Consider the following 14,216-nt stretch of genomic DNA (forward strand, 5'->3'; position numbering starts at 1 on the left):
ACTAGTTTAATTAAAACTAAATTTTAACTTATATATATATATATATATATATATATATATATATATATATATATATATATATAGAGAGAGAGAGAGAGTGAGGTTCCAGAGAAAACCAAATTATCAAGAAAACTGAGGAACCCTCTTAGATGCCGTTGATTATTTTTGTCATATATAATCATTTCCCAAATTAAATTCAATCAAAATCTAACACACACAAGGGCAAAATCGTAAGGAATCTATTTTTAATTAATTAGAAATCTTATAATTTTGGCATCTGCCAAAATCCAATCAAAGCACACAAATTAATCACAAATCATCACATATCAGATCATTACATATATACATTGTGATGAAGAACCACTAGAATTGTAAGCAAGAGAAAGTCATGAGGTCGTGTAAACACTGTGATTCATCAATCGAAGGTTTGTACGACATATCATTCACATCGATCTTAAATCTACTTCATACCATTTAATTGTTGTGACTCCTGTATTCCTTTTCAAACTATCGCAAAATAGCCTCGCTTCATTTTCAGAGATATAATGGCGGAGAAGAATCTCCATGAGAACACCGACCGTTTGTTGATTCGAGCCAAACCTATCTTCTTAAAGAGAATCGTGGACAATCTTTCAGATGCACAAAAGCAATGGGTTGTGGAGACTGGATTCGAAAAGGTTCTACTTTTCAACATCAAGGAGGACCCTCAACCCTTGAGTTTTTTGATTTCAAAGTCTTACAATCCAATCGATTCAAGCATTTCAATTGGTGAGAATATTATAAACTTTTCAGAAGATGATGTCCAGAATGTACGTGGCTTGCCGAAGGGGGAGTTAATGTTTGAGAATTCTTATAATATAGAATATACAAATGTTTGGAGATCATAGTTCAAAGATTATATGTATCATCATAAGATTTCTGCAGAAGTTATATGTGATGCTCTCAAATCATCGGAATTGGTTAACTTGGAATTTAAATTGAACTTTCTCATTGTCCTCTCCAATGTTCTAATAAGGGTTCTAGATACCTTATGTGTGGTTGAAGATTCTGTCTTATTTTGATGATTTGGATTAGTGCTTCAAATATAACTGGTGTGGGTATCTATTATAATGTCTTGCTGATAATTTTGATCAGTGGATTATAAACCCGTCAAGACAATACTTTATTGGATCTGTTCCTTTCCTTGTGGTATAATACCAATACATGAGGGAATCAGCTGATGAACTAGACAACCTACAGTTGCAACATTTTAAATTGTTCTAGTCTAAGATACCAGAGATCAGTAATTGTAAGAAGGACGTAGATACCGAATACAACAAAACCAATGGGAATAAGGAATACTTGTGGGAATGGCTGAACTCAGAAAAACACTTGAAAGAATGTCAGAAAAACTTAAATATATTTAAATAAGTAAATCACTTGAAAGAAGCATAGAAAAAAATTTATTTTAAATTAATAGAACGCTTAAGAGAATCTTAGAAAATCTTAAATATTTTTAAATTAGCAAAACACCTAAGAGAATCCAAAAAAAAAAATATTCAATTTAAATTACTAAAACACTTATAAGAATCTCAGAAAAATCTTAGAAAAAAAGATTATTTTAAATCAGTGAAACACTTAAGAGAATCTTGGAAAATCTTAAATATTTTTAAATTATTAAAACACTTAATAGAATCTTTAAAAAAAATTCAATTTAAATTAGTAAACACTTAAAAGAATCTTAGAAAAATCTTAAATATATTTAAACGAGTAAAACACTTGAAAGAATCTTGGAAAAAATTTATTTTAAATTAATAGAGCACCTAAGAGAATCTTAAAATAAATATTCAATTTTAATTAGTAAAACACTTAAAAGAATCTCAGAAATATGTAAATTATATTTAAATGAGTAAAACACTTGAAAGAATCTTAGAAAAAATTTATTTTATTTAAATATCTTAGAGATTTTCTGAGATTCTTTGAAGTGTTTTACTAATTTAAATTATTAAATTAGTAAAACACTTGAAAGGATTCTTGATAAGAAAATTATTTTAAATTAATAGAGCACTTAAGAGAATCTTAGGAAAATATTAAATTTATTAGTAAAACACTTAAAAGATCGTAATAAACAAAATTATTAGATGATCCGTTATAACAATGGTAAGAGATTCGTTATCATATACAAGATAACGCAAAATAAATAAACAAGATTCTCTAAGATATTCGATATTTTTTTTTTGACATGCTTTTTATAACCCAATGGTGAGATTCTCTAAGATATTCGACCAATTTTTTTTTTGACTTGCTTTTTTAAAATGTAAATATACACACACAAGATTCTTTATGATATTTAATTATAAACAGTATAATACAACATGTATGTATAATGTAAAAAAGTTAATTTTAAATCCTTTAGACATGAATTTTTTAATTTTTGAACTTTAAAATTAAATTTGAATTGTTTAGATTTTGAAATTTGAAATAAAATTTCAACTTACTTTAAATGATTACTTGATTGATTAAGATAGGGAGAATCCGTTTAAAAATGCTATAATGGGTATAATTTGTGATTGATCTTATTCAATTAGTCTTACCAGTATTACATGGAATCTTGTTCAAAAAATATTAAGTAAACACATAAGAATTCTTGAGTGGAAATGGAGAGAGGATGAAAACGAAACTCTAGATGGGTAGATGTTATCTTTTTTAATAAAAGAGGTAACTGACCTCAATCAATAGATCATTGACTACAGTTTTAACAAAACGAGCCTGATTTTCTGTAACGACCAGTGTTTAGAAGTGTAATTGAAATTTTTTATTTTTTAGGAAAAAAATCGATAAAATTTATATGGAACAGAATTTTTTTTATTTTGAGTTGATGATTTTATTCTGAACACGTAGAATATATTTCTTCATTTTTTATTAAAATAACATCATGTATTTGTGAGTGTAATTTAAATTATATTTTATGATGATAAATAAAATTGTTAACATTTAGTTGGAATAGAATATTTTTATTTTGAATTAATGAATTTTTATGAATTAATTAATTTATAGGAAGCAATCTTGATTCGTGATGGTACTTATTACTCGGCTACATTGTCATTGTTAAAATTCTTTAACAGAATACTGTTGTGAACAGAATACAAGAGAGTATTTTAAATTAATCTTAAGTTGTGGAACAAGATTACGACTAATAACACCTCTTAAAATCTCTGTTTAAAAAAGAAGTTTTACTTGAAGCTGAAAGCCACTTGAAATTTCTCATTTGGGAACGAAAGATGTCAGCGGGTTCGAAGAAATGGTCAGGTTTAAAATCCCAAGCATCGGGTATTAACCTAATCAGCAACACATGTGAGAACGGTCTTGATAAAATCTTCTACTTGTTGATAATTGGTTTCCCTGCTATTATCAATAACTGTATAAAATCAAGGGAGAAACGTGTAAGAGAAACTTCTACGAGAGAGGAAAACATAGTATGTGCAGATTCAGGAGATGATCATACTTTAGACTTTTTTATATTCTTCTATTCCTTCTACTATTCTACTAAATAACATATTGATAATACTAACCTTGAGTGAGATGATCATACTTTGGAATTCTTTTATATTCTCTTATTCCTTCTACTATTCTACTAAATAACATATTGATAATACTAACCTTGAGTGATGTCAGGTTCTTCGTCTGCCATGGCTGAGGAAGCTGTTAAGCTTTTAACTGAAGATAGAAACATGAAACGTACTAATCTGTTCATATTATTTATATGTCTGATTTAATCTAGAAATATTTAACAAAAATAAAAAATCTCTCTAAATATGGAATACATCTTTGATTGAATACGGGTAAATGTCTATTCCTAAACTACCCCTTATTAACTAGATTTAATTGCTTTTTTTTATAAAATACTGATTAGATCATGATTATAAGATCAACGGTGATTAGATGGGTTTCTCGGTTTTCTTGATAAGCTGGGTTTTCTTAGGATCTTCCTCCTATATATATATATATATATATATATATATATATATATATATATATATATATATATATATATATATATATATATATATATATATATATATATATATATATATATATATACGTAAAATAATTCAAAGATAGAATTTGAATATACTCACTAAAGAATAATGTAAACAAAAATTATTTCTTTGTTATCTTTGTTTGAACTATATGCGATTCTCACTAAAATGGATTTTATAATTTTAAAAAAAATAATGACGGATCTGACGAGTTTTATTCTTCTAACTCTAAACTTAATAATTACATTTTTTGTTGTTGTATTTAGAAAAAAAATATTAGATTTGCTCCTATTTGGTTCAAATATCTAATATCTATAAGCCTCTGAAACCAATGCACAATTTGTTGGAGCAAAGGAGTTATTTTTTATTGTTTTTTTTTCATTATCAATGATAAAATATGTTGATCAGAAACAAATCATTCAAAACTGATAGTTGGTTTCTTTTTGTTTTCTTTCGTACTAAAGATCCGTAAATTGTTGGTGTTTTATTGTCGGCGTCCCTAAAATAAAGATTCCAATATTGGGTTCTCATAAATTTTCAATTTTCTTATAATTTGAGTCCTGTTCTTAATAAAGATTTTAATGTTGGGGTCACATAAGTTTTCAATTTTCTTGTTTGAGACCTTGAGTTTAGAATCTCCTTCTTTCTCTTCAATGTCTCACTGTAATTCTGTCTCTTTCCCTTTCTCTCAATTTTTTCTTCACCCCTCCCGTTTTCGATTTTTACGACCACTCACCCGCAAAAGCAAAACAAAGACATGAACACCGCATTTTACATTCTTCTATATCTCCATTCTTTTTTCATATTTCTCCATCTTTCCGCACCCTTTAACCACACGACCACCACGGCCAACTGTGATGGTAACCCGTGGTCCCATCATCCTTCCCCAACGAACAACACATAAATACAACCTTTTGACCAGCCTAAAACTTCTCAAATCTCAATTTTCATTACACAAACATAAATCAAAAAAATCTCAAATTATTCTCTCAAATTCCAATTACTATTAGATTAGGCGTTAAGAATTTTTTTTTTAACTTTTTATCTATATATATTTTACATGGTATCTAATTTTATAACTAACAATAATAATTATCATCATCATCATCATCACCATCATCATCATCATCATTAAAATTAAAACTATTATTAATATTATAAAATCTGTCGGAATTTTGAAATTATGAGGTGCATTCTGTTAATAAATGAATTTAAACTAGTATTTTCATTTTTATCCCAGCATAAACTAACAATAACTGTAAATTCAGACCGATGTCGGTCAAAATAGTGCAAATTGAAGCGAATTTTATTTTAGGGGTGTAAAGTACCAAGAAACATAATTTAAGATCAAATCAAGAAATTCCGCCCAAAGATAAGGGTGTGAAGTGCTATTTACTCTTTTCTTAAATATTTTTAAAAATGGACAGGAAAGATCGAAGGTAATTGAGGGATAATGAAAAAAAATATAAACTAAGCATTTCTCCCATCTTTATATTTTACTTCTGTTAGTTTTTCGATCCTCTTTAATAATCATCAACGTATGTGATATTTTTTCGATTCTCTTTAACAATCATCAACATATGTAATTTTTTTTATTTCCTTATTTTATATATGAAAATTGATCACGTATTTAATTTTTTTACTCAACATAAAGATATTTGCATAATTCGATGCTAATATTTTACGAAAATATTGAATAATATCTTAGTAAAATGATGAAAGATATACATAGAAAACATAAAAATATATTATTAATTACTATTTTATCACCAAATCAAATTCGAGAAACTTCCATACTCTTCTTCAAAATTCCATGTACAACCTGTCACCTACCCTATAAAATCATATTATTCATCAAGTTCCAACAACCCTCCACCTTAGTTCCACCAACCCTCTAGCTTATAGTAGTCGTTCTTCCTATTCATATAATTGAATGATCCGTTCATGCTCTTAGCGAGTCCGATCATGATAGAGGCTTAAGTCCCACAATAAGCATTTATTTTGGTGAAAATTTTCTCTCATGTCGGACCCGCTAAGACAATGAATTGAGTCATGAAATCTCATGTAATTAAAGGATTCTACAAATGTGTATGCCCACACACACATGTGTGTGTGTTTGCTAAATGAGTAAATTCTCTAGTTTTAATTTATTGGTTAGTACTAGATACAATAGTTGGGTAACTCATATCCAAGATATGTACCTTCTTCATTTGTGTGTTTGAATTGAAAATTTCTATTTGATGCAGTGGATTAGCACAATGTTTATGATAACTCTCATGTTATTGTATATATGAACACGCGATTAAGGTATATTTTGAGGTCATTACAGTTGAAATCTAATGAATCTTCAAATTCATATACCTTCATGCTTCTAAATTTTTTGACTCTTAAATGACAAAGTATATACATATGTTTATATAGTTTCTTATACTGATATACTCAACGAAGCTGAAATATTATTAACAAAACTAGTTTAATTAAAACTACATTTTAACTTATATATATATATATATATATATATATGTAAAATAATTCAAAGATAAAATTTGAATATACTCACTAAAGAATAATGTAAACAAAAATTATTTCTTTGTTTTCTTTGTTTGAACTATATGCGATTCTCACTAAAATGGATTTTATAATTTTTAAAAAAATAATGACGGATCTGACGAGTTTTATTCTTCTAACTCTAAACTTAATAATTACATTTTTTGTTGTTGTATTTAGAAAAAAAATATTAGATTTGCTCCTATTTGGTTCAAATATCTAATATCTATAAGCCTCTGGAACCAATGCACAATTTGTTGGAGCAAAGGAGTTATTTTTTATTGTTTTTTTTTTCATTATCAATGATAAAATATGTTGATTAGAAACAAATCATTCAAAACCGATAGTTAGTTTCTTTTTGTTTTCTTTCGTACTAAAGATCCGTAAATTGTTGTTGTTTTATTGTCGGCGTCCCTAAAATAAAGATTCCAATATTGGGTTCTCATAAATTTTCAATTTTCTTATAATTTGAGTCCTGTTGTTAATAAAGATTTTAATGTTGGGGTCACATAAGTTTTCAATTTTCTTGTTTGAGACCTTGAGTTTAGAATCTCCTTCTTTCTCTTCAATCTCTCACTGTAATTCTGTCTCTTTCCCTTTCTCTCAATTTTTTCTTCACCCCTCCCGTTTTCGGTTTTTACGACCACTCACCCGCAAAAGCAAAACAAAGACATGAACCCCGCATTTTACATTCTTCTATATCTCCATTCTTTTTTCATATTTCTCCATCTTTCCGCACCCTTTAACCACACGACCACCACGGCCAACTGTGATGGTAACCCCTGGTCCCATCATCCTTCCCCAACAAACAACACATAAATACAACCTTTTGACCAGCCTAAAACTTCTCAAATCTCCATTTTCATTACACAAACATAAATCAAAAAAATCTCAAATTATTCTCTCAAATTCCAATTACTATTAGATTAGGCATTAAGAATTTTTTTTTTTTTTAACTTTTTATCTATATATAATTTACATGGTATCTAATTTTATAACTAACAATAATAATTATCATCATCATCATCATCATCATCATCATCATCATCACCATCATCATCATCATCATTAAAATTAAAACTATTATTAATATTATAAAATCTGTCGGAATTTTGAAATTATGAGGTGCATTCTGTTAATAAATGAATTTAAACTAGTATTTTCATTTTTATCCCAGCATAAACTAACAGTAACTGTAAATTCAGACCGATGTCGGTCAAAATAGTGCAAATTGAAGCGAATTTTATTTTAGGGGTGTAAAGTACCAAGAAACATAATTTAAGATCAAATCAAGAAATTCCGCCCAAAGATAAGGGTGTGAAGTGCTATTTACTCTTTTCTTAAATATTTTTAAAAATGGACAGGAAAGATCGAAGGTAATTGAGGGATAATGAAAAAAATATAAACTAAGCATTTCTCCCATCTTTATATTTTACTTCTGTTAGTTTTTCGATCCTCTTTAATAATCATCAACGTATGTGATATTTTTTCGATTCACTTTAACAATCATCAACATACGTAATTTTTTTTACTTCCTTATTTTATATATGAAAATTGATCACGTATTTAATTTTTTTACTCAACATAAAGATATTTGCATAATTCGATGCTAATATTTTACGAAAATATTGAATAATATCTTAGTAAAATGATGAAAGATATACATAGAAAACATAAAAATATATTATTAATTACTATTTAACCACCAAATCAAATTCGAGAAACTTCCATACTCTTCTTCAAAATTCCATAAAGTGGTGTACAACCTGTCACCTACCCTATAAAATCACATTATTCATCAAGTTCCAACAACCCTCCACCTTAGTTCCACCAACCCTCTAGCTTATAGTAGTCGTTCTTCCTATTCATAAAATTGAATGATCCGTTCATGCTCTTAGCGAGTCCGATCATGATAGAGGCTTAAGTCCCACAATAAGCATTTATTTTGGTGAAAATTTTCTCTCATGTCGGACCCGCTAAGACAATGAATTGAGTCATGAAATCTCATGTAATTAAAGGATTCTACAAATGTGTATGCCCACACACACATGTGTGTGTTTGCTAAATGAGTAAATTCTCTTGTTCTAATTTATTGGTTAGTACTAGATACAATATTTGGGTAACTCATATCCAAGATATGTACCTTCTTCATTTGTGTGTTTGAATTGAAAATTTCTATTTGATGCAGTGGATTAGCACAATGTTTATGATAACTCTCATGTTATTGTATATATGAACACGCGATTAAGGTATATTTTGAGGTCATTACAGTTGAAATCTAATGAATCTTCAAATTCATATACCTTCATGCTTCTAAATTTTTTGACTCTTAAATGACAAAGTATACACATATGTTTATATAGTTTCTTATACTGATATACTCAACGAAGCTGAAATATTATTAACAAAACTAGTTTAATTAAAACTACATTTTAACTTATATATATATATATGTAAAATAATTCAAAGATAGAATTTGAATATACTCACTAAAGAATAATGTAAACAAAAATTATTTCTTTGTTTTCTTTGTTTGAACTATATGCGATTCTCACTAAAATGGATTTTATAATTTTAAAAAAAATAATGACGGATCTGACGAGTTTTATTCTTCTAACTCTAAACTTAATAATTACACTTTTTGTTGTTGTATTTAGAAAAAAAATATTAGATTCGCTCCTATTTGGTTCAAATATCTAATATCTATAAGCCTCTGAAACCAATGCACAATTTGTTGGAGCAAAGGAGTTAATTTTTATTGTTTTTTTTTCATTATCAATGATAAAATATGTTGATTAGAAACAAATCATTCAAAACCGATAGTTGGTTTCTTTTTGTTTTCTTTCGTACTAAAGATCCATAAATTGTTGGTGTTTTATTGTCGGCGTCCCTAAAATAAAGATTCCAATATTGGGTTCTCATAAATTTTCAATTTTCCTATAATTTGAGTCCTGTTGTTAATAAAGATTTTAATGTTGGGGTCACATAAGTTTTCAATTTTCTTGTTTGAGACCTTGAGTTTAGAATCTCCTTTTTTCTCTTCAATCTCTCACTGTAATTCTGTCTCTTTCCCTTTCTCTCAATTTTTTCTTCACCCCTCCCGTTTTCGGTTTTTACGACCACTCACCCGCAAAAGCAAAACAAAGACATGAACCCCGCATTTTACATTCTTCTATATTTCCATTCTTTTTTCATATTTCTCCATCTTTCCGCACCCTTTAACCACACGACCACCACGGCCAACTGTGATGGTAACCCGTGGTCCCATCATCCTTCCCCAACAAACAACACATAAATACAACCTTTTGACCAGCCTAAAACTTCTCAAATCTCCATTTTCATTACACAAACCTAAATCAAAAAATCTCAAATTATTCTCTCAAATTCCAACTACTATTAGATTAGGCGTTAAGGATTTTTTTTTAACTTTTTATCTATATATAATTTACATGGTATCTAATTTTAAAACTAACAATAATAATAATAATAATCATAATCATCATCATCACCATCATCATCATCATCATTAAAATTAAAACTATTATTAATATTATAAAATCTGTCGGAATTTTGAAATTATGAGGTGCATTCTGTTAATAAATGAATTTAAACTAGTATTTTCATTTTTATCCCAGCATAAACTAACAGTAACTGTAAATTCAGACCGATGTCGGTCAAAATAGTGCAAATTGAAGCGAATTTTATTTTAGGGGTGTAAAGTACCAAGAAACATAATTTAAGATCAAATCAAGAAATTCCGCCCAAAGATAAGGGTGTGAATTGCTATTTACTCTTTTCTTAAATATTTTTAAAAATGGACAGGAAAGATCGAAGGTAATTGAGGGATAATGAAAAAAAATATAAACTAAGCATTTATCCCATCTTTATATTTTACTTCTGTTAGTTTTTCGATCCTCTTTAATAATCATCACCGTATGTGATATTTTTTCGATTCTCTTTAACAATCATCAACATACGTAATTTTTTTTATTTCCTTATTTTATATATGAAAATTGATCACGTATTTAATTTTTTTACTCAACATAAGGATATTTGCATAATTTGATGCTAATATTTTACGAAAATATTGAATAATATCTTAGTAAAATGATGAAAGATATACATAGAAAACATAAAAATATATTATTAATTACTATTTAACCACCAAATCAAATTCGAGAAACTTCCATACTCTTCTTCAAAATTCCATACAGTGGTGTACAACCTGTCACCTACCCTATAAAATCACATTATTCATCAAGTTCCAACAACCCTCCACCTTAGTTCCACCAACCCTCTAGCTTATAGTAGTCGTTCTTCCTATTCATAAAATTGAATGATCCGTTCATGCTCTTAGCGAGTCCGATCATGATAGAGGCTTAAGTCCCACAATAAGCATTTATTTTGGTGAAACTTTTCTCTCATGTCGGACCCGCTAAGACAATGAATTGAGTCATGAAATCTCATGTAATTAAAGGATTCTACAAATGTGTATGCCCACACACACATGTGTGTGTGTTTGCTAAATGAGTAAATTCTCTTGTTTTAATTTATTGGTTAGTACTAGATACAATAGTTGGGTAACTCATATCCAAGATATGTACCTTCTTCATTTGTGTGTTTGAATTGGAAATTTCTATTTGATGCAGTGGATTAGCACAATGTTTATGATAACTCTCATGTTATTGTATATATGAACACGCGATTAAGGTATATTTTGAGGTCATTACAGTTGAAATCTAATGAATCTTCAAATTCATATACCTTCATGCTTCTAAATTTTTTGACTCTTAAATGACAAAGTATATACATATGATTATATAGTTTCTTATACTGATATACTCAACGAAGCTGAAATATTATTAACAAAACTAGTTTAATTAAAACTACATTTTGACTTATATATATATATATATATATATATATATATATATATATATATATATATATATATATATATATGTAAAATAATTCAAAGATAGAATTTGAATATACTCACTAAAGAATAATGTAAACAAAAATTATTTCTTTGTTATCTTTGTTTGAACTATATGCGATTCTCACTAAAATGGATTTTATAATTTTAAAAAAAAATAATGACGGATCTGACGAGTTTTATTCTTCTAACTCTGAACTTAATAATTACACTTTTTGTTGTTGTATTTAGAAAAAAAATATTAGATTTGCTCCTATTTGGTTCAAATATCTAATATCTATAAGCCTCTGAAACCAATGCACAATTTGTTGGAGCAAAGGAGTTATTTTTTATTGTTTTTTTTTCATTATCAATGATAAAATATGTTGATCAGAAACAAATCATTCAAAACCAATAGTTGGTTTCTTTTTGTTTTCTTTCGTACTAAAGATCCGTAAATTGTTGGTGTTTTATTGTCAGCGTCCCTAAAATAAAGATTCCAATATTGGGTTCTCATAAATTTTCAATTTTCTTATAATTTGAGTCCTGTTGTTAATAAAGATTTTAATGTTGGGGTCACATAAGTTTTCAATTTTCTTGTTTGAGACCTTGAGTTTAGAATCTCCTTCTTTCTCTTCAATCTCTCACTGTAATTCTGTCTCTTTCCCTTTCTCTCAATTTTTTCTTCACCCCTCCCGTTTTCGGTTTTTACGACCACTCACCCGCAAAAGCAAAACAAAGACATGAACCCCGCATTTTACATTCTTCTATATCTCCATTCTTTTTTCATATTTCTCCATCTTTCCGCACCCTTTAACCACACGACCACCACGGCCAACTGTGATGGTAACCCGTGGTCCCATCATCCTTCCCCAACAAACAACACATAAATACAACCTTTTGACCAGCCTAAAACTTCTCAAATCTCAATTTTCATTACACAAACATAAATCAAAAAAATCTCAAATTATTCTCTCAAATTCCAATTACTATTAGATTAGGTGTTAAGAATTTTTTTTTTTTTAACTTTTTATCTATATATAATTTACATGGTATCTAATTTTATAACTAACAATAATAATTATCATCATCATCATCATCATCATCATCATCACCACCATCATCATCATCATCATTAAAATTAAAACTATTATTAATATTATAAAATCTGTCGGAATTTTGAAATTATGAGGTGCATTCTGTTAATAAATGAATTTAAACTAGTATTTTCATTTTTATCCCAGCATAAACTAACAGTAACTGTAAATTCAGACCGATGTCGGTCAAAATAGTGCAAATTGAAGCGAATTTTATTTTAGGGGTGTAAAGTACCAAGAAACATAATTTAAGATCAAATCAAGAAATTCCGCCCAAAGATAAGGGTGTGAAGTGCTATTTACTCTTTTCTTAAATATTTTTAAAAATGGACAGGAAAGATCGAAGGTAATTGAGGGATAATGAAAAAAAATATAAACTAAGCATTTATCCCATCTTTATATTTTACTTCTGTTAGTTTTTCGATCCTCTTTAATAATCATCACCGTATGTGATATTTTTTCGATTCTCTTTAACAATCATCAACATACGTAATTTTTTTTATTTCCTTATTTTATATATGAAAATTGATCACGTATTTAATTTTTTTACTCAACATAAAGATATTTGCATAATTCGATGCTAATATTTTACGAAAATATTGAATAATATCTTAGTAAAATGATGAAAGATATACATAGAAAACATAAAAATATATTATTAATTACTATTTAACCACCAAATCAAATTCGAGAAACTTCCATACTCTTCTTCAAAATTCCATACAGTGGTGTACAACATGTCACCTACCCTATAAAATCACATTATTCATCAAGTTCCAACAACCCTCCACCTTAGTTCCACCAACCCTCTAGCTTATAGTAGTCGTTCTTCCTATTCATAAAATTGAATGATCCGTTCATGCTCTTAGCGAGTCCGATCATGATAGAGGCTTAAGTCCCACAATAAGCATTTATTTTGGTGAAACTTTTCTCTCATGTCGGACCCGCTAAGACAATGAATTGAGTCATGAAATCTCATGTAATTAAAGGATTCTACAAATGTGTATGCCCACACACACATGTGTGTGTGTTTACTAAATGAGTAAATTCTCTTGTTTTAATTTATTGGTTAGTACTAGATACAATAGTTGGGTAACTCATATCCAAGATATGTACCTTCTTCATTTGTGTGTTTGAATTGGAAATTTCTATTTGATGCAGTGGATTAGCACAATGTTTATGATAACTCTCATGTTATTGTATATATGAACACGCGATTAAGGTATATTTTGAGGTCATTACAGTTGAAATCTAATGAATCTGCAAATTCATATACCTTCATGCTTCTAAATTTTTTGACTCTTAAATGACAAAGTATATACATATGATTATATAGTTTCTTATACTGATATACTCAACGAAGCTGAAATATTATTAACAAAACTAGTTTAATTAAAACTACATTTTCACTTTTATATATATATATATATATATATATATATATATATATATATATATATATGTATGTATGTAAAATAATTCAAAGATAGAATTTGAATATACTCACTAAAGAATAATGTAAACAAAAATTATTTCTTTGTTTTCTTTGTTTGAACTATATGCGATTCTCACTAAAATGGATTTTATAATTTAAAAAAAAAATGACGGATCTGACGAGTTTTATTCTTCTAACTCTGA

At 28.0% G+C, this 14,216-nt stretch overlaps 1 long non-coding RNA gene across 1 annotated transcript; it reads right to left on the reverse strand.

Annotated features, from left to right (window-relative positions):
* Positions 1–3,049: 3,049 nt before the first annotated feature.
* On the reverse strand, positions 3,050–4,018 carry LOC135149187 (uncharacterized). The gene is made up of 2 exons (XR_010287393.1): positions 3,640–4,018; positions 3,050–3,397 (listed from the first exon to the last, which is right to left on the reverse strand). It is a non-coding gene; the product is annotated as an uncharacterized LOC135149187 (long non-coding RNA).
* Between the last annotated feature and the right edge of the window lie 10,198 nt (positions 4,019–14,216).

This window comes from Daucus carota, chromosome 9 (genome assembly GCF_001625215.2).
Source record: "Daucus carota subsp. sativus chromosome 9, DH1 v3.0, whole genome shotgun sequence".
In the NCBI taxonomy this organism is placed as follows: Eukaryota; Viridiplantae; Streptophyta; class Magnoliopsida; order Apiales; family Apiaceae; genus Daucus; species Daucus carota.